A 21940-nucleotide genomic window follows, 5' to 3' on the forward strand; every position below is an offset into this window, starting at 1 on the left:
TTTCAAATCCGTTACAAACACTTGATTGGCAGTTACTGTGAGGTAAAAGTAGTCTGCCTGATTTCTGTCCCATCACCAGAAACTTCTTGTGATTTTGAGCTAATCATTCATCATCTCTGTGTCATATTTACATCTTTTAAATGGAGATTTATAGTAGACAAAAGTCCCTTCTAGATTGGACATTGGGACTGTGTCTTAGTCTGAAATGAAGCTAATTAATAAGTTAACATGAATAGTTACCTAATTGAGGTGAACTGTTTGTATTTTAAGAGACAATTATGTCACTCAAAGGATAAAATATCAAATTGCATTTCATGTAAGCTTTAGAATTATTCATTTATTTGATCAATCAATCAAAATGTTCATTAAGTGGCTACAGTGGTCAATTATGCTATAAAATTATGTTTTACAAATATCTACAGTAGATGCAACTTTAATGGGGGGGCTCTTTAAGTCACTTTGTGCTTTTCCTTGTCTGAAAACTGGTATCCATCCCTGTAGAACTCCCGCAGTTCACTATGCACAGCACTAAATGATCATAGTAAATCGTCCCAATGCCCAGGGGATGAAATCTTTCCAATAGAATGGTAATCATTTGGCTTTTCCAATTGTGTTTTAATGTGGACTAGTGTGCCTTAAATGATGGAATATTTGTCTTCCTCTACTGCTCATTTTTTCTTTTGCCATCTTTTACTTTTCTCCTTTCTGTGATCCATACACCAGCTATATGAGATGACATCTAATTTTTGGAACTCACCATATTTCTTGTGTTACCCTGTTTTGTCCATACTGTTTCTCTGGCAAGAAAATACTTTTGCCGTATAGATAGTTCCTGCCTACCTTCCCTCATATCTTTGAGCATTTTCTGATCCACTTATTGTGCCAAATATGTTTCTTCAACCCAGGGTTTAGCACTCAAATTTGATGCCTTATTTAGATGGTTCCCCTATTAGATTGTGAGTTCTTTAATATAGTTAACACTTGGCAAACATTCAAGAGTATTTACAATATGAATTAGTTAAGGAAATGTGAGGCATTTGAGGCACCTCACTTGCTTCCACATCAGGAAATCTGTCCCGATGATACCACAATAAAGTTGCATCATGTTTTATGAAGAATCACAGGAAAATTATGTTCAGTCCCATTAAGTCAGAATTAGGTAATCAGCCACCTAATGGTAGCCCATTATCATGAATTGTTATTTTGCTGATTGTGGCCATATGAATAGGTTTTTGATTGCATATTTATAGGTTCTTGGGCTTCCATGACCAAAGCTATCAACTAGAAACTTTTGCTTTTATTTTAGACTAGCTTTGCCCTTAATGACCTTTGATTGCTTTTGTCCTCCTAGCTATCCACTCAAAAAGAGGGGAAAAGGAAATTCTTAATTTCAATTTCTCTAGTCCACTAGGGCTTGTTTAGTGGTTATGAGATACCATTGAACGTATGTCACAGTCTTTGAAGGGTGACTACTACCAGAAAGACTTGCTCCTTAGTAAGAGCACTTCAGAACTGATTATTTTCACAGCTCTTATTTGTGATTAGCTGAAGAAATAGTACCCAAATCAGAAGAAGGCTACTATATTTTTGTGACTTCAAAAAATGTATTATATGTCTGTGCCTCTTAGGTTGCTTCTGCAATTCCAAATATAGTTCAAATGTGTAATATAGATATATGTAATGTAATCAGTAGTTTATAATCTTCTATCCTATGTGTCCTTAGAAAAATATTCTTATCTTTTTTGATAATGAGGATTTTCTATCTAGCACTCAATTTATATTTTCTTATGTTTACACATTTTGGGAGCTTTGATTTACTATGGTTTGTAGAAGACCTCTTATTGTTACACCATCAATCTTGCAATACTTTTTTGCATTTGTACACATTGCAATAATCTTGTAAGAGAGGCAAATCAAATTTTTCAAATTTATTGTAAGAATTTTGAGGCACATTGGGCAAATGGATTGTGAAATTGGAACATAAAACCTTATGCCTCTTGGTTTTCTATTTTGTTTACTTTCCACCAACAATCCTGCTTCTCTCTTTAATGACTAGTCCCTTTGGGCATCTGTGAAGCAGCATTCATTCTTGGTGAAATCTAATTTTGAAAAGTCCAATAAAAATGAGTCATTTTCCATTTGTAACAGTTGCCCTGCATAGAATACGTGGCTCTATCAGTCACCCCTTCTTATTCTTGACTTTGTTTTCCTTCATCTGTAAAATGGGGCTAATCATATCTTCTCTGCATCCACACAGATGAGGGGTACAAATAGGAAGTCATCTGTGAAATTACCTTCTAAATTGCTAAGAACACTTCACACACAATGCTGTCATTCTTTTACATCCAGGCAGTGGGAGAAGAAGCCCAGATTTACTGATGACTTTTGCTCAGCACTAGATATTTCATTTGCAAATCTAAAAAAACGGGGACTGTCCAGAGGAAGAACGATTTTCTTTACCCTTCTCATTAAATATTAACTTCTCACTGAAGTGAGCAGGAGTAGAATGTGTGGTATCCAGCCGAGTTTGTGGTGCTAAAATAAAGGCGCCGTTCATGAAGAGATGCATGGTCACATGGAATTGGTGATCCAATGCTCAAAAGGCTTGTGTAAACTGTTTCTTTTTGCAGAGTAGAAGAGTATCAGGTAGAATTTATTGAGAATAAAAGGTAGAATTTATTGAGCATGTACACAGAGACACTGTGCTAATATGTTTTGACTATATTATTTTGTTTCATCTTTAACCAACTTCACTGTACAGGAGATGCATCAACCTCAATTTTACAGCTGGGGAAACAAGCTCAGAGGACTTAAATAACTTGCCTAGGGTCACATAGCTAGTAAGTGGTTCTGTTAATTTTCAAACCTGGTTCTACCATCCAGATGCTTGCTCTTTTACCCACCTTGTCCATAGGAAACCAAAGAAGTGTTTGTCAGCATTAAGGTGAAGTGATAGAATTATCAAGGAAAAAAATATTTCTTCCCCTAACAAGAGTTTATTTACTGCTCTATAATTTCTTTTAATGACAAAACAAAACAGAACAAAAGATAACAATGTCTCCCTCCTGCTGGGAATGATCTGTCCCGGTAGAAAAAGTAAATACCAATGTCACATTTTCTCATGATTAGTTAACTGAGTGAAACTGAAGCTTGGGGAAACCTGCCATGCTCAGCCCCCCTGGGAGCATTGCACTTTAACCGTACATCTGGAAGCTGGAGTTCTACTCTTGTCAGAAGATAAGCTTGGCAGTGATGGATTGCTCTGTCTTCTGGGTTTCTTCTGCACTTAGTGACTGTCACTTCATCATTTAAATTGCTCCTTAAGCCACCCCCTACGCCCAGTGGCTTCTCCTGCTCTGAGCTCTCAGCTTGTCATGTTAGTTTGCTTATTTCATGGGCGTATCAAAATACCATTTTTGCAGCTACCAACTAGGCCAGCACGCTGAGGAAAGGTCATCTTCCAGCTAGTGTCTACTCCCTTACAAACTGAAAGGGGTAATCAGCTCTGGAAAGGAAGTGCCCCCAATCTGCTTGCTTCCCCTCAGAACATCTGAGGCAGGCAGCCCTCTCCTGTCCTTCCTCCCAGACCTGTTGGCCCTCACAGCCACTGCGCTCTGTGGCAGACTGCTTGGTGTAGCAGGCGTGTAGCAGACAAGGATGGCTTGTGAGTGTCTGGAAATAACCTACAATCACAAGCGTCAAGTGTGCAAGCAAGGATGAGTCTGGTTTAGGAGCAGAGTTAACTGTACTTGGCAGTAGATTGTACGATGGAACACATCCTGGGGGGGCTCCCAAATCTGAGAGGCATCAAATAGTGTCTCTTGTGGGATCACTTATCTCTCATGTAAATACTCATTTACATAAATAATTAGTATTCACAAAATGTATAAAATGTATCTGCTCCCTTTGAAACCCAAAAGGAATTACTGTGATCTGTTCCCCAGACTAAGAAATAAAACAGCCTGGGAGCTTCGTGTTTGTTTTTCTAACTTTTTCTCTTTCCTTTCTGTCACAAATCATTTCTGTCCAGTGCTCACGTTGCTCGTGTCCTTGCTCGTGTCTTTGTATCCTTGTATCATTTACTAACAGTCTGCATACTCCACATTTGAATCTATATATCATTAAAGATGCATACACACGTATACATCTGTGTGGGTATATGTACTATGAGTTCTGCCTAGTTTAAACATTTACAAACTAAATCAGATTGTGTATTCTTCTCTGACTCATTTTTCTTATTCAAAATAATGCCTTTTATGATTCATCCTTGTTGAATGCCTACTTTATTTTATTAAATTTTTATGTTGTATAATATTCCACTGTGTGAATATGCAGTACTTTACATACTTGATCTACTACCATTGAATGTTTATATAAACTATGAGATTTAAATTGTTTTTTTGTTTTTTTTTTTTGGCTATTGCAAATATGGACATTCCCCTGGTGGCCCTGTGCAAGATCCCTCTGGTGCTTAAACCCTTAGATGGCAGATTAGACTTGTATTCAATTTATTGGGTAATGATAAAATGTTTTCCAAAGTGGTTGTTCTAATGTATATTTCCAACTAGAGTGAGTATGAATTCCTGTTGATTAATATTTTATCCTATAATTGCTATTTTAAAATTTAGAAGTGTTTGCCAGTGTTGTGGCAATGTGATTTTGATTTGCATTCCCTGATCACACAATGGATGGAGCATCTTTTCTTGTATTTATCGGACATTTTTGTTGACTCATTCTATGATATGCTTCTTTATTCGTTTTGCCTATTGTCTCCCTTGGAGTTGTCTTTTTCCTAATGATCCCATAGCATATATTTTTCCCATTAAGTTTATTAGTACATTTAAAGCAAGTACTACAGTTACATTTATCACTGGGAACTTGTACCTTTACATGATATGTCTTGGTTCTTCTTTTTCCTCATAACCCTGCCTTTTATTCACCTCCTTCACCCTTCCCTATTTACAAAAACTTTGTTTCCATTTTTTCATTTTTTAACATTTTCCCCTTATTTCCTTTGCCTTCCCCTTCCCACTTACCCTTTAGCCATTTTTCCCTACTTCACCCTCTCATTTATGCCATTTGAACCTTATTACACTTCTAGTTTTTCACACCCATTCGGTATTTGCTCGTGTGTCCCTATTTATTTCTCTTGCAAGTATAGCCTCAATGTGCATCCACTTAGGTATAAATGTTTCTAGTTTCTCATTCTTTATGGCTGAGTAATACTCCATTTTATAGAGAAACCACATCTTTGTTATTCAGTCTCCAATTGTTGGGCCCTTGGGTTGTTTACAAGTTTTAGCTATCACAAACTGTGCCGCTATAAACATAGGTGTGCATATATCACTGTGGTATGATTCTTTTAGTTCTTTTGGAAAGATACCCAGCGGAGGGATGGCTGGGTCAAATGGAACCTCTAGTCCCAGCTCTGTGAGGTATCTCCATATTGATTTCCACAGTGGTTGCACCAGTCTGCACTCCCACCAACAATGAACAAGGGTTGCTTTCTCCCCACAACCCTGCCAGCATTTATTATTAGTTGATTTCTGGAGTGAGGTGGAATCTCAGTGTTGTTTTCATCTGCATCTCTCAAATGAACAGTGATGTGGAACATTTTTTCAAATATTTATTTGCTGCTTTTACTTTTTATGAGAAATGTCTGTTCATTTCAGATGCCCATTTTTGAATTGGGTCTTTGTATTTGGACTGATTTTTTTTTTATTCCTTTATATATTCTAGATAATAGTCCTTTACCTGAGGATCAGCTGGTAAAATTTTTTCCCACATTGTAGGTTGTCTCTTAGCTCTATTGGTGGTTTCTTGTGCAGTGCAGAAGCTTTTTAGTAAGATGAGATCCCAGTTGTTGATTCTTTGTGCTTGTTCCCATGCTACTGAGGATTTGTTCATGAAGTCTTTTCCTATGCCAATATCTTTGGAAGTTCTACCTAACTTATTTTCCAACAAATTTAGTGTTTCTTTTTTAATATTTAGATCTTTAATCCACTTGGATTTTAGTTTAGTGCATGGTGAAAGATAAGGGTCTGGTTTTAATCTTTGGCAGGTTGAAATCCATTATTTCCAATACCATTTATTAGAGGCTATCTTCAGTGAGGACGATTGTCGTCTTTGTCAAAGATGAGGTAGCTGAGTATGTATGGTGTTGTTTCTGCATCTTCTTATCTATTCCACTGATCCTCAGGACTTTTTCTTTGCCAGTACCATGATGTTTTATCACAGTGGCTTTGTACTATAGTTTCAAGTTGGGGATGTGATACTCCCTGCCATGTCTCTGTTGCCTAGAATTGCTTTTACTGTTTTAGTTCTCTTCTGGTTCCAAATGAATTTTTGTATTATTTTCTCAAGTTTTGTGAAATGTACTGTTGCAATTTCAGTTGGGATTGCATTGAATCTGTATAGCAGTTTTGGTAGTGTGGCCGTTTTCACTATGTTGATTCTTCCTGCCCAGGAGCAAGGGATATCTTTCCATTTCCTTATGTCCTCTTCTGTCTCTTTTTTCAGAGTACTGTAGTTTTCAGTGTAGGGGTCTTTTGCTCCTTTTGTTGGATTGATTCCTAGGTACTTAATTTTTGGGGATGATATTGTGAAAGGGATTGTTTCCCTAATTTCTCTCTCAGTGAGTTTGTTATTTGTGTATGAGAAGGCTATTGATTTTTGGGTGTTGACCTTGTATCCAGCTACTCTGCTGAGTTGATTAAGTCTAGAAGCCCTTTGGCAATTTTTTTTGGTTCTTCTATGTAGAGTATCATATCATCAGCAAATAATGACAGTTTAACTTCTTTTTTCCTGCCTTTATTGCTTTAATTTCTTTCTCTTGTCTAATTTTTGTGGCTAATGTTTCCAGAACTATTTGAACAGGAATGGTGATAATGAGCATTCTTGTGTTGTTCTTGATTTTAATGTGAAGGATTTCAGTTTCTGGTCATTTAATATCATGTTGGTTGTTGGTTTTTCATAGATAGCCTTTATTAAATTGAGATAAAGACTATATATTCTGATTTTATGCAGATTTTTTTCATGAATGGATGTTGAATTTTGTTAAATGCTTTTTCTGAATGTATTAAGATGATTATATGGTTTTTGTCCTTGACTCTGTTAATATAGTGTATTACATTTATTGATTTGCATATGTTGAACTATCCTTGCATCCCTGGAATAAATCCAACTTTATCAGGACGTATGATCTTCTTGATGACCCTCTGTGTTCTGTTTGCTAGTATCTTACTGAGGATTTTTGCATCTATGATCATTAAGGAGATTGGCTTGTAGTTCTTTTTTTTTTTTTTTTTTTTTTTTTTTTTTTTTTTTGGTTGAATCTTTCCCTGGTTTTGGAATCAAAGTTACACTGGCTTCGAGGAATGAGTTTAGAAGTATTGGTTCCCTTTCAATTTCATTGAAAAGTTTAGAGTAGTGGCAGTAGTTCTCTAAATGCCTTGTAGAATTCAGGAGTTAATACATCAGGAACTGGCCTTTTCTTCATTGGTAAAATTTTAATTACATTTTCAAATTTACTGATTGTAACTGGATGTTCAAATATTTTCTTACCTTCTTCATTCAGCTTTGGTAATTTATAAGTATCAAGAAATCTGTCCATTTGTTCTATGTTTTCCACATTATTAGAGTATAGGTTCCCAAAGTAGGTATTGACGATCCTCTGGATTTCTGCTGGATCTGTTGTAACTTCACCTTTTTTGTTCCTGATTGCATGGATCTGAGAATTGTTGTTCCTTTTTTTGACAAGGTTGGCTAAGGGTTTATTGATTTTATTTATTCTTTTGAAAACCCAACTCTTCGATTCATTGACTTTTTTGCATCATTCTGTTAGTTTCCATTGCATTAATTTCTGCTCTGATCTTTATAATTTTCTCCCTTTTATGAGCTTTGAGTTTTTCTTGCTCTTCTTTTTTCTAGGAGCCTAAGATTCATCATTAGGTTGTTTATTTGAGCTCACTATGTTTTCCTAGTGTGGGCATTCACTGCTATGAATTTTCCACATAGAACTGCTTTCATTGTGTCCCATAGATTCCTGTATGTTGTATTAGCATTATCGTTTATTTGTAAAAACTGACTAATTTCTTCTTTAATTTCCTCTGTGACCCATTGATTGTTCAGGAGAATGTTGTTCAATTTCCATGTGTTTGTGACGTTCTTATGGTTTCTTATGCTATTGATCTCCAGCTTAATTGCACTATAGTCTGACAATCTACATGGGATAACTTTGATTCCTTTGAATTTATTTAAACCTTTTCTATGAGCTAGTATGTGGCCTATTTTGGAGAATGATCCATGTGCAGCCAAAAAGAATGTATATTCTGATTTTGTGGGGTGGAACACTCTATAGATGTCTATTACATCTATTTTTTCAAAAGCTTGATTCTGTTCTAGTCTATCATTGATTTTTTTTGCCTAGATGATCTTGCTATTTGTGACCATGTGGTGTGTAGGACCCACCATTACAATTGTATTAGTGCTTATTTGGTTTTTCATTTCCCTTAATATTTGTTTTATATAGTTGGATGCATTAATATTTGGTGCATATATATTTATGATTGTCATCCTTCTTCTTGGATTGTTCCTTTTACAAAGATGTAGTGGCCTTCTTTGTGTCTCTTAATCAGTTTTGGTTTGAAATTTACTTTTTCTAGGAATAAGATAGATACCCCTGCCTTTTGCTGGGCTTCTGTTTTCCATTGGTTCACTTTCAGTCTATGAGTTTCTTTTTGAACTAGGTTTGTTTCTTGTGTACAACATATTGTTGGATTTTGCTTCTTAATCCATTCTGCCAGTCTGTTTCTTTTGATTGTTGAATTGATGCCGTTGGCATTGATAATTATAACTGATATGTACTGACTTATTGTCATGTTATTGTCCTGTTATTGGCTATTTTAACTTTTCCCCTCTCCCTTCAGTTTCTTGCCTTGCCTAGTTTATTTGCTCTGTTGGGCTTCATGGTGTTGTGACCTTCATTGTCTTTTTCTAGGATATTGTTTAGAATTGTTTGTAATGCTGGTTTAGTATTCATGAAGTTTCTCAGGTGTTCTTTGTCATGGAAGTATCTTATTTCCCCATCCATTTAAAAAGAGAGTTTTGCAAGATATATCAGTCTAGGTTGGAGGCTGTTTTCTCTTAGGACCTGAAATAACTTACACCAGGCTCTCCTTGACTTGAGGGTTTGTGTTGAAAAGTCTGCTGTGATTCTGATGAAAATGTGGAGCACTTCACAAATTAGTATGTCATCCTTGCACAGGGGCCATCCTAATCTTCTTTGTATTGTTCCAGTTTTAGTATATTTGCTGCTGAAGTGAGCACAGTAACTTTTTTTTGGTGCTGGAGATGGAACTCAGGATCTTGCACTTGTGAGGTGGGTCATGGTGCCACTGAGCTAAATCCCCGGCCCTGTGATTGACTTTTGAAAACTTGTTTCTATATCATGATTCCTACTAACCTTTAAATGCATAAATTTTATCTGAAAGCTCTTTTTGTAAAAATTCTATATAGGCAATATTATGTACAATGCAGATGGTTTTGGTTTATTTTTCTCTGCAATCATTATACTTGATAGATATTTTTCTTCTCCTTTTTGCACTGGTAGAACCTTCATTTCAGTGGTGAGCAGAAGTAAATGTGGACAGTGTCACTGACATATTCCTGATCCACAGTGAATATCATTCCTGAGTCACCATTAAATGGGATGTTCACTTCTGGGTAGTCTTGCTCCTGGTATTGGTAATATTGTTGTAGATTTTTAGAAAGTATTTTTCCTTTCATTCAAATCCATTAAATGTGACCTGTCAAATTTTATTGACTATCTTTTTCTTCATCTTTTGGGTGACAACTTTTTTTCTTTTTTGTCTGTGATTATCATATATTTTATTAATCAGTTTTGTAATGGAAACCAACATGATATTCATGAATTGATCTCAGTGTGGTTCTTCTTTTTCCTTCTTTTATGTAGTGATAGATTTCATTTGGTAATATTTTGTTTAGATATTTATAATCCTGTTCATGAATGTGGGTGGCCTTTATTTTTCTTTTCTCTTTTAGAAAGCATGTGTCATATTCTTAGCTTCATAATACAAATTGGGAAGTTTCCCCTTTGTCTAATCTCTGGGAGGCCTTGTACAACACTTGTGTTAACTCTTTCTGAAATATCTTGTATATACAACTTTATTAGTCAGCTTTCCTGTTGTTGGGACAAAATGCCTGACACCTGTAATTTAAAGGAGTAGAGACTTATTTTTGCTTATGATTTCAGAAAGCTCAGTCCATGATGAACTGACTCCAAGAGAAAAATATAGTGTAAGCATGAGGCAGAGGAAGGGTGCTCACCACATGTCAGCTGGATGCAGAGCAGAGGAAAATGCCTGAGAGGAAGGGGCCAGGGAGCAGATTCAGTGCCACAGTCATGCCTCCATGACCTACAGTACACCCAGAATTGTGCTTCAAGCTAATCGAATCAACAACCCAGCTAAGTCGTTACAACCACAATTTTCCCTGTTTTACAGATGAGACAACTAAGGCACAACCTACCAAGTGATTTTTCCAAGCCACATGCATACTTCATAAGGATTAGAATAAGGATGCAAACTCTGATGATCTGGATGCAGAATGCATTCTGAATCATTCTGTGTACTGTTTCTCAGTAGCATTGCTTCAGCTTTGAACTCATGTAAATACGATTCTGTTCATTGAGTAGATAATTATATGAAATTTTATTGGGCGAAATTGATCATTGAAGATAAGAATTTTTTTCTTATAAGTGAATAATACCTTTGAAACTAAAGAATAATTCAACGATAAATTTCTAATTCACTCCTCCTACCCCCATACTTCCTATTCAAGGAAACAGGAGTCCCCATTTTCTTCCAATATCCTTCTTTCTTTAAAAACTAGAGTTTTTGAAAGGTAGCTTGAAGGAAATATCACCACTAGGGAGATAATTCCTGTGATGAGAAGGGTGAAGTACACTGAGAAAGTTGTTTCTCCTTTTCCTATAAACTATTCTTGCATGAAATGTGATGAGTAAGCCTGGCTCGTCATGCAGATGGAAACATCTGTGAACGTTTCATTTCTTTGCTAGGAAGAAATCACAGTGTGCTGCTTTGCCATGATGTGGGCCATTTGATTTGAAGTTACTGGAATATTTCTTTTTTTGCCCCATATCTAGTTCCTTACACGTCATTCCCCCATTGGCTTTCTAATTAGATTCAGACTTTTTAGTGCTTACTTTAGTACTATCCACACTGTGGTTTAGTTTGTATTGCTTTAGTAACTTATTTTGGTGCTCCTTCTTGTATACACCTCTCCAAATGCCATCTCCCCATATTCACTCAGTTGTACCATTTATGTCGCCTTCTAGCATCCTCTGCGAGACGGTCTTCATTCTCCTTCATTCAGATCCATCCTCACACTTATTCATTCCAGTGTCTTGGAACCACCTCTATAGAGTCTGAGAACAAACAATGATGACTTTTTCTGACAACTTGAATGCCCATGATTTCTCTTTCCTTATGCACCCTGTTTTTTTAATGTAGTCTGTTATTTTCTTCTGGGTGGTATTGCCCTCCTTATTTGACTATAAATCCAATGAATAGGGACATGGCCCTATTCTAGGCTATGACTTGGCAGAGAACTGATGCTCTCTATACAAGTTTCACTGCTAAATCTGCTGTGCTATGTGGTATGGGTAAACAGAAACTTCCAGTGCAAACCATTGGATTGAACTGCAGCCTCATTAATCTTTCCCCTGTAGTAGAGAATAGGTCAGCGCTGGTCTTCTTTTTCTAAAGGATTCAGTTACTAGTATGCTGAAAAGATGGCCATTTACTGACTGCTTTTTTCTGAATGGATGAAACAAAGGAATTTTAAAAACAGCATGTTTGTCCTAGCTTTGTCTTCTTTCACAAATCCTAAGACAGTAGATTATCTACTGATGATTAAAACATGAAACGAGGGAACAGGACAATAGAACCCCCTCACTAGGTATTCCAAAATCTATTTCTATTATTTTATATGTATCCTGACCTTAACTCCTCTCTCTTTCCCCTTTATTAAATCTCATTCTGAACTGTAACCATATAGTCTTTCTGATCCTTTTGATTTCCTTGGAAGGCTTTGTTGGTAACAATTATCTAATTATTTTTCAAAAGCTGATTAAGTGTGGCTGTGGGAGGAGAATACTCTTTACTAAGATTTACCCACCGCATTGGTTTGGATTGCCTTTGCTCTAGGAGAGTATTTAAATCAAGTTAGTGAAAGTATTAAAAGATAAGAAAGTAGCAGAGAAAAGGAGAGCTTTGAAGGAAGAAAGGTAACGTACTGGCTTGTGTTTAAATGGAAAGGTCAGAGTGTATCACACAGGGATATGTGTCTGACAACAGACAAAGCCATCATAGATTTTATTCCCAAAGATAAGTTAATTCAGTGCTAATGATAAGTGTCTAAAAACCAAGTGAGAAATCCCTGTTTGTCTCTGTGTACTCACTTAGGACAGAAGAGGTGAAGGATCTAATTGTAGTTACTTTTTAAAGTTTACTGTGCTTATTTTAAGATTTCTACTGCATCAAAGTAAATGACTTGGATTATATCAACACACAGTATAACAAGAGGCTTGGCTTGTTGGGTACAGACAGTTATTGTGATTTGATTTTTATAAGAGGATAATTATTACTCCATTTATCTGTTTTTTTTTATTTGGCTAAAATCCTATTATTCAGACAAAAAATTTTCCCCAGAATGCTCTACCTACAACTTATTTTTTACTTTGTTAGCTTCTTGCAACAAACGAACAAACAAAAAACTGGCGGGTGGCTGGTTTTCCTAAATGATGCCCTTACATGATTTCCAGGTTTGTCATAGATATGTTGATTGAACCTGTATATTCTTCGAAGCATTCCTGCTGTGGTTTTGTTTTATTTTGGTCTTTTTGACTAGGCTGTCTCACAGCTGCTTAGGCCAGGGCTGTCTTGGATGGAGCTGTGCTGTGCAAGCGTACATCAGAATCCCCTTCTTTCAAACTCATTGAATCAACCAAATGCTCTTCATTCCATTGGCCTTCTTATGTCAGTCTTCATTTTTGGGGATCCATTTGGGTGCCCTAATTTTAGGTTGTGACTTTTTTAGCATCATGTGTCATCCCTTCCCCAGCATAACTTCTAGTATGGCCTGTGTTTTCCCCAGATGGGTAATTTGATTTTTTATGCCTTTGATTATCAGAACCAGGAAACAGTAGTTTATGGAGACCACTAAAAGTGCATCTCCCTGGGTAGGCCAGGGAAATGTTTGGACAGGAAGACCTGGAGTCACTGCACAGGGACCACATGGTGCTGTCTGATACTCGCTACAGCCACGCAAGGGAGGCACTTTTAGTGTCTCACTGGAGACACAAGCTTCTTAGTAATCATTCCCCATGACTTTCTTCTGTGTTAGCTATGTGACTTTCTTCATCATGGAAATGGTATTGATGATAATAATATGTATTCATCAGGCTTATCATGAGGAGTAAGTTAGGTAATGTAGGTAAAGCACCTGGTTCCTGCCTAGCACACAGAATGCCTGCAAACATTATCAAAAGAAAGAGCCAGAGAAGCCATCAATGCTGAATAGCCATATTAGAATATGCTTTTCTTCAAACAGAGCTCTTCATGGGCTTTTGTGATTAGTAAAGCCTATTGTTTTCTAGGTCTACCAGAACTAGGTATTTTCTTCCAGTCATGCATGGTCCATTAGGCAGAAGACAGATTCTGTCATTCTGAGCAAAGGTCTGTTACTTGAGCATGGGAGGCAGGGCTGGCCATGACAAGAGCAGTGATCTGGACAGGGAAAAACCAGCTCCCCATCGGGCTCTGCTTCCTACAGGCTGGATAATCCTGGAGACAAAACATTTGCTTCTGTCCTTGGCTTCTACACAGAGCAGGATGCAATTGAGGTCCTCTGTAGACTCAGGCCTCTGAGTTGAAAAGCCATTTCAAGCAGTGAAACACATGAGGAAAAACCAAAAATGTCACCTAAGATTTTGAAGAAGTGTCTTGGAGATACCTGTGCACTACACTCTGAGGGAGGATTTTTGCATAGGAGTGCCAGCCCATTGTTCCTGCTTGTGATGACAAATGGCACTGCCATCACCCCACCTTGCAGTGGACCCTCTTTCTGAGAAGAGAGAGCCACTTTGTCAGTGTGTAAATGCTTCAGGTGGCTTCCACCCTGGTAGCTGTCCTTAACAAGGTAAAAAACAGTGCTATTTAATTATGTAGCATCCAGCTTTTCTCCTCACAAAGCAAAGCCCTGCTGCTTATTAAAAAGGGAATCTGTAACCACCCAGAATCCACTCAGTTTTCCTCATCTAGTGACAGTTCTATTCCCTCTAACAGCCTAGCAGATGAGGGCAGTTGTTTCAGCCATTTTTTCAAAATAGGGTGATGTTTTACAAGACCAAACAAAAGTCTTTTTTGGGGGGGGGGTACTGGGGGTTGAACCTAGGTCCTTACCCTTGTGAGGCAGATGGCTGAGCAAAATCCCTGGCCCTAAAAGTCATTTAAAGTATTACTGTCTCTGCAAACTGTTTCTTTCACTGACCGTGTGTCTCTCCAGCCACTGTAACTTCCTTAACCTACTCTGTTAGTGTCTTCTCATTCTCTGGAAGCACGACCCACCCAATGACTCTTTAGCATTTGATTTGGGAGCAATCTCCCTGCTATATACTTAATTCTTTCGTCTTTGAAGCTAGGGTAGTAGTCTTGGCCAAGGATATATTCTGAAAAATGAAGTCTTGGGGTACTTTTCACTGATGTTAGGTGGTAGGTGGAGAATCTCTGGCTTCATATGATTCAGTGAGTTTTAGAAGGTGTTTTGTAAGCATTCCTTGGTCATTCTGTTTCTGGTTCATCTTTTTCTCCCTCCCCTCATCTCAGGCATCTGGTTTTTCGAGTGAAGCTGTGTTTCAGTTCTTCCTCCAAACTTCAAGGCTAATTGCTCATCTCTACAGAAAAAAATCCTCCTTCCTGTTTTTCTGCCGTGTAGATCTTTCCTTTTTGGACAATTTCTTAGTACAGTTTTTCCAGGAAACCATTCTGTATATCACCCTCTATTTCCTTTTCTGTCAGGAGCTACATTTGGTTATGCAAGTACATAGGTGTTAGCTTTCTAGTTACTGTTTTCTTTCTTAAAGTATATAGATTTATATGAAGAGTGAAGCTTTAGTCTTCATTCACTTTCACTGGAGCTGAATAGTAAAATCGAATTGCTCATCAGTATCATTAAAGACTCATTGACTCACTGAAGCCAATCTATTTAGCATTTTATCTGTTGAGCATGCTCAGAACTAACCATTTACATTAGCATTCTTACTTCTAAACCATGATGCTGGTTAATTAACAGCATGATGTTGGCTTGTTTTCCTCATTTTTCAAATAATAATTTCAAATAAATATGCTAAACAAGTGAGGGTACACTCTAGAAATTCCTTTTTATAATTGCACATTTTTGCTATATATGCACAGTATTTTGCTGGCTTGTGTCCTTGACAGTGACCTTTGCTGTAGGTACTCCTTGTTAGCTTTACCTCTATTCCAATGAGGGGTATTTTAACTAACTTTATTCTTCTTGGTGAAAAAGACCTTATGTTAGAGTGATTGGTTTCTGCTGGGCACCGATAAGGTACTTAATGTGCCTCCTGATGACCAGATGACCCATAAACCTATAATCTTCTTGAGCTCTAGCATACGCTGTTCTGTGCTCGCATCCTGGCCTTAAACATCTTTTTCACTCAGCTTTGAAGTTTACCTAAAGCCAGGAGCCATCCATCACTTTCAGGCCACATCAGATCTGCTTACAGCTATTACTGGATGAATTATGTGTCCACTTTTTCAACTTGAGTTCTTCTTAGAGGTCCTGAAGGACACTGCTAAAATATATCAAGAGAATTCAAGGGGACTGATCACAGGAGGAATGCTAATGTGATGCTGAGTGAAGGGATGGAGCCAAAGCCCTGATGGTAGCTAATTTATTTGTAAAAGTCCTCAGGAGCTTCGGGCCATCAGCTTCTCCTCCTCTATATGGCACTTTCCTGTCATCTGTGAGGCTACCAAGCACCTTACTTACAGTTCTTTCACTTCTCTTACCCTCTCCGGTGCATAGCTTTTATCATCTAAATGCTAAGAAATCAAAACTAAATCACGTTAGTCAGTCTCTGTTTAATTTTCTCAACATTTTGGGTATGAAGTGCCTTGAGGGATTGCTAGAATTCTTGTTTAATCTCTCACATTTCGAAATCAGTTGGCAATATGCTAAGCATTTTAATATGCATGACTACATTCAAATGTTAGGAAGGGAAAAGAGAGGTATTGTGTACCATGATTACTTTGGGTTCCTGAATTTTATAAGGTATAATCAGATGAAAACCTCTGACAAACAAGAAAAATCGCCCCAGTTTGTGTGTTTAATATTTACTGAACAAAAGCAATGGGATTCTGTAACATTGATGCTAGAAATGAATTCGCTTTCTCTAGTTTTAAAGGAGAATTTGGATATTACCTTAGATGATAGTGCTACATAAATAATGTGTTGCCAATTACATTTAGAGGTAATGATAATAATTTTTTTTTCTGGAGGAAACATTAACATTGACTTGCAGTATTTGATAAGAAGATATTTTCAAGAACCTCTGCTGATCACTCTGTGATAGTTGGCATATACTTTCATTACACAGTTAGCTGGAAGTGATACAGAATGATGGGTCCCTTTGCCCCCTTAACCTGTGAACTTGCTTTTACTAATCCAGCACTCAAAGCAATTTAATTCGCCCTGGTGCAGGGCTTACTTCTAATGCTCTAAGGAAGTGGCATGGATCATTACTTAATACCAAGATCTGATTTGGTTCAAATTATATATGTTTATGGTCTGGCAGTGTTATTTTGCTGCATCTAATAGATATCATTAGGTTTCCAAGAGATTTGGAAACATTGCAAACTCCAGAAACTGATATAGCAGATATCAGTAAAGCGATTGTCTTTACTCTCCAGTGTCTTCCTCAATCTCAGCTTTGAAGACTGGTGAAATAATTAGGTCACTCGCCAGGGCATAAGACCAACCAAGTTTTTATTTGGTACCTACTGACTTTCTGCATCATAATTTTTCAAAGAAACATTAATATTAGTAAAATAAGAGAATTTTTTAACAAAAAAACCAACATGGTCCCCATGCTTGTGGCTTAATTGCAGAGATACAACTTCGACATGTGAAACAACTAACAATCTCAAAACAGCAAATAAATAAATGGGATGCTTTGGAGAGACATCTGGTCCCTCTACTGTTCATTACCAATTCCAGTGGTGAATAAAAGAAGTGGAACCAACTGCTCCTGAAGGGCCCACTTCCTGGTCCTCTGGCAGTAAGGGGGAGGTTTTCTGCCAGGAAAGCAGCACTAGAGAGGGGCTGTTTGTTTTTTCTCCAAACAGAAAACCCTCTTCCATGCTAATAGGAGCTTCAAAAGGATTGCTACAGCAGATGGAAAGAGCCCATCTACATTCATGCATGCAATTAGCAGGAACTAATTGAATTTGGGGGTTAACTCTGTCTTTCGAGAAAAACAAACCTATTTATATCTCCCATGTACAGTTATACACTCTCAAATGGATTTGGCACAGGTGTTGTGTGAACGTAAGACCACTGTAATATTTAATGACCTTTTGATGCCACTGATGGACCAGTCCCAGCACTGATAGATGATCCACAGCAGGAAGGACAGCGTGTGCTCTGCTCCCTGCTCTCCGTAGTTCTGAATGGAGCAGAGAGTGGTGGATGGAGCATGATGAGCACAGGCCTGAAGTTCAGTGAGTGGCCTTTTTGCTGAAAGAGGAAAGTAGGGAGGGAATCTAGAGTATCTCTACCGCTGACTATTAAGAAAAGACTGAGGTCAGAGTTTACCTTACTTAAGAGTTTCAAATTCTACCTATAGAATTCTACACATTCTACCAAATAATTTCCCCTGCGAGTTTGGTGACTGAACTACTCACACACAAAGAGGCAAAAAGTTTATATCTGGTTTTGAGTCCAAATTCTTTTTGTGCCAGGTTGGCTAATCAGCATGCACACAGCAATGCTATGCTCACAGCTCTCTTGAGCTGAGCATCGCCAGAGTCCACAGATTTTCCTTTCATTCCATCAAGCTCACTCCTGGCTTGGACACAAGACAGCTCATACCATCAGCTGCCTGAAAGCCCACTTCTCTGAGATGCATTTTTCTGCATAGCTTTTCCTGTACTTACCTTATCAGAAACACTCCGTCCAATTTCTCTACTTTGTGAGAAGCCAGCCACGGTACAAGAGCAACAAACTGTGAAGGCTTAACTCACAAAAATGGAATTTAGTATAGTTGTCAAGCGTAGGGAATCTAACACTCATTTAATGGTACGCATAGCCACTGTGAAGTATGCTAATCAGGCATAAATGGGAAGCAGCTCACAGAAACGACTGTAATTAATATTATTTTACACAGACATGCTGAACAAGTCCAAGATGAGGTGAGAAAAAGGAGAAATTAGATACTTCTAAAGACCTCTGCATTTTAATCTAGGCCTAGAGGAGTTTTTGACAATCAGGGATAAGATGGGTGACAAGTCATTTCTTAGACTAACAGCTGAAATGCTGAGGATTTTTAAAAAATAATCTAATAGAGCAGAATCACGATTTTTCTTTTGACATGCAAGTCTATCATTTTCCTATTATTACATATCTCAAGCCATCTCAAAACACAGTGACTTAAAACATGACAGTTATTTATTTTGCTCAAACAACTTCATTTTGGGCAGGGTACTAAGTAACTCTGTCAGGTCCACTGAGAGCTCAAAGACTCAATTCCAGTGTGAACAACCACAAGCAGGGCTGATAACTGGACTGAGCTGGGAATCTGGGTTCTCCCATAAGCTGCTTGGGGTTCTTCCTTCCGGAAACAGTGGCTAAGTTCCAAAAGCAGCTGTACCAGGAAAGCCCGTGGAGGTTCCTGAAAATCACAAAGTGTCCTTTGTGCTGAAGTCCCAGGTTTGTCCATATTCAGGACACAGACTCCATCTCTCAATGGGAAGAGTGTCAGGTTCACACCTCATGACTATCATGTAGGAAAGAGATACTGCATGGCTGTTTCTGAAAAGTACAAACTGTCACATCTTAGAGTTGTGAAGTGCTGTGAGTCAGAGGGTCAGTGCTGATTTTCAGGTGATGTTGGAAAATGCCCAGACCCACAGCCTCTGTTACCGCATCAGTTAAGGGAATGCATTATGCATACCATGTCATGTTTTGTGACATGTTTACCTCTGTAGACAAATAAAAGAGAACTGCTTATTTGAAGGAGTAATTTTTTGGAGTCAAAAGAAGACAGACAGGTATATAATGTGACAGTTTGTACTTTTCAAAAACAGTCACAGCAATGTCACCCATCCTACATATTCATCTTACACTGTGACTTTGTCCAGTAAGTGTGTGTCTTGACTTCTGAATATGGACAAACCGGGGATTTCATGAGGAAGGACATTTTGTGATGTCCAGGGCTACTGAGAGACTTCCAAAGGCTCCTCTGGGACAGCTGCTTTTGGAACCCAGCTATTGTTTCCTGAGGAAGCCTAAGCAGCCCATGGGGAAACCCAGAATTCTAGCTGCACCCATTTACCAGTCCTTCGTGTGTTCACACTGCAAGTGGTGGACCTGACAGAGTTACTTAGTACCCTGCGCAAAATGAAGTTGTTTGAGCAAAATAAATAACTGTCATGTTTTAAGTCACTGTGTTTTGAGATGGCTTGAGATATGTAATAATAGGAAAATGATAGACTTGCATGTCAAAAGAAAAATCGTGATTCTGCTCTATTAGATTATTTTTTAAAAATCCTCAGCATTTCAGCTGTTAGTCTAAGAAATGACTTGTCACCCATCTTATCCCTGATTGTCAAAAACTCCTCTAGGCCTAGATTAAAATGCAGAGGTCTTTAGAAGTATCTAATTTCTCCTTTTTCTCACCTCATCTTGGACTTGTTCAGCATGTCTGTGTAAAATAATATTAATTACAGTCGTTTCTGTGAGCTGCTTCCCATTTATGCCTGATTAGCATACTTCACAGTGGCTATGCGTACCATTAAATGAGTGTTAGATTCCCTACGCTTGACAACTATACTAAATTCCATTTTTGTGAGTTAAGCCTTCACAGTTTGTTGCTCTTGTACCGTGGCTGGCTTCTCACAAAGTAGAGAAATTGGACGGAGTGTTTCTGATAAGGTAAGTACAGGAAAAGCTATGCAGAAAAATGCATCTCAGAGAAGTGGGCTTTCAGGCAGCTGATGGTATGAGCTGTCTTGTGTCCAAGCCAGGAGTGAGCTTGATGGAATGAAAGGAAAATCTGTGGACTCTGGTGATGCTCAGCTCAAGAGAGCTGTGAGCATAGCATTGCTGTGTGCATGCTGATTAGCCAATATCTCTACTGGCTTAAACATAATTGGTACTTAGAGCCATAAGTTGACTTCACCTTCCTTGTATGCCATTCTCTCACATAACTCTTTTGTGGAATTGTTTTAATTTTTGGCTGTCCTGCTTCAAATAAAATAAAAGAGAAAGAGCATGTCATGGTGGAAGGAAGTTGACCTTTGGAGAGTGGAGAATAGTAAATAAAGGAAACAAAAGTCCCATGTCTCTCAGCTTATTGCCTAAACACTGCTGTGACCTGGGAAAATCAGTTCATATCCCAAGACCCTGTTTTCACAGCAATGAAATGAGAGAATTAGACTCAGGCCAAAGACAGGTCTACATCATAGACTATAGCTACTACTAAGTTTAAGGTTGTGATTTTTGACCTCCTCACAAAAACAATGAGTAAAAGTATGCAGAAATTTGCATAGCCAAATACATTTATGATTCTCAATAAGTCAACAAATTTGTTACCTAGGTGTTCCCAAACCATTCTGTGGCTGGTAGTTTCGTTTTTACTTTCAGTTTTTTCCTGCAGTTTTTAAAAAGCTTTAAAAGCTGCTGTCAAAGGTCAAGTAATAATTAATTTAGTAAAAAAATATTACCTCAAAACTGCTACTAACTATGCACAAATGATTTAACTTTTAAAAATTGATGTAAGTACATAGGGCTTTGAGTCTAATTTATATATCATAATGTATTTATTTCAGTTGATTTAATGAATTGCAAAGAGGGTATATATGTAGCTTTGCTAAGTTCTGTGTGCCTTTCATTATTAAATACTGTACTCTGAAAATTACATCCTTTATCCCTTCAGAAGTAGTCAAATTCTAGCTAATTGTCCTTAGTCTAAAATAGTTTTTTTTCTATGTACTGTGTTAAGGTCATCAGTATTACATGGTGTTTCACACAGATGATCACAGTGCTTACCATGTACTTTGTTTTATGACTTTGTAAAACAAGCCCTCAAAAGCACAGTTTTTACTATTAATTTTTCCAAAGAGAACTGAAGCTTGGTAAATTTACTTGCCTGGGGTGGTAGCCAGATAATAATGTTCTAAGTACATAAACTCAGGCAATCTGAGTGCAGACTCAATTACAGGTTATGTCATATCTTGTTTTATATTTTTTCTTAAAATGTAGGCTCTAAGAGAAAATGAAATGTGTTCTGTACACTGTTGTAGTACTGCTAACTTGATCTGGGCTTGGACTGAGGGGAACAAGAAGAGCTGTTAGTTTGTTCCTGCTTCTATGACAAAATACCATGGATTACACTTTCTATGAATAATAGAAATTTAATTTCTCAGGATTATGCATGCTGGGAAGTTCAAAGTCAACATGCCAGAAGATTCAACATCTAGGGAAGTCGTTCTCTTTCCTTCCAAGGTGGCACCTTCTCACTGTATCTGACAGGGTAGAAAGCGAAGAGAGAGAAATGCTGTTCTCTCATGTGATAGAAAAGATGGAAGGGCCCAGC

The 21940-nt window shown here is 37.7% G+C and overlaps 1 protein-coding gene and 1 non-coding gene across 13 annotated transcripts in view; one reads left to right on the forward strand and one right to left on the reverse strand.

Moving 5' to 3' along the window:
• Dgki (diacylglycerol kinase iota) overlaps positions 1-21940 on the forward strand; it is a 441978-nt gene that overhangs the window by 391414 nt on the left and 28624 nt on the right. The window lies entirely within an intron of this gene.
• Positions 9221-9327, reverse strand: LOC117286413. The gene has a single exon (XR_004517585.1). It is a non-coding gene; the product is annotated as a U6 spliceosomal RNA (small nuclear RNA).

Source organism: Fukomys damarensis, unplaced genomic scaffold (assembly GCF_012274545.1).
Source record: "Fukomys damarensis isolate Sample0158 unplaced genomic scaffold, DMR_v1.0_HiC HiC_scaffold_16, whole genome shotgun sequence".
Lineage (NCBI taxonomy): Eukaryota > Metazoa > Chordata > Mammalia > Rodentia > Bathyergidae > Fukomys > Fukomys damarensis.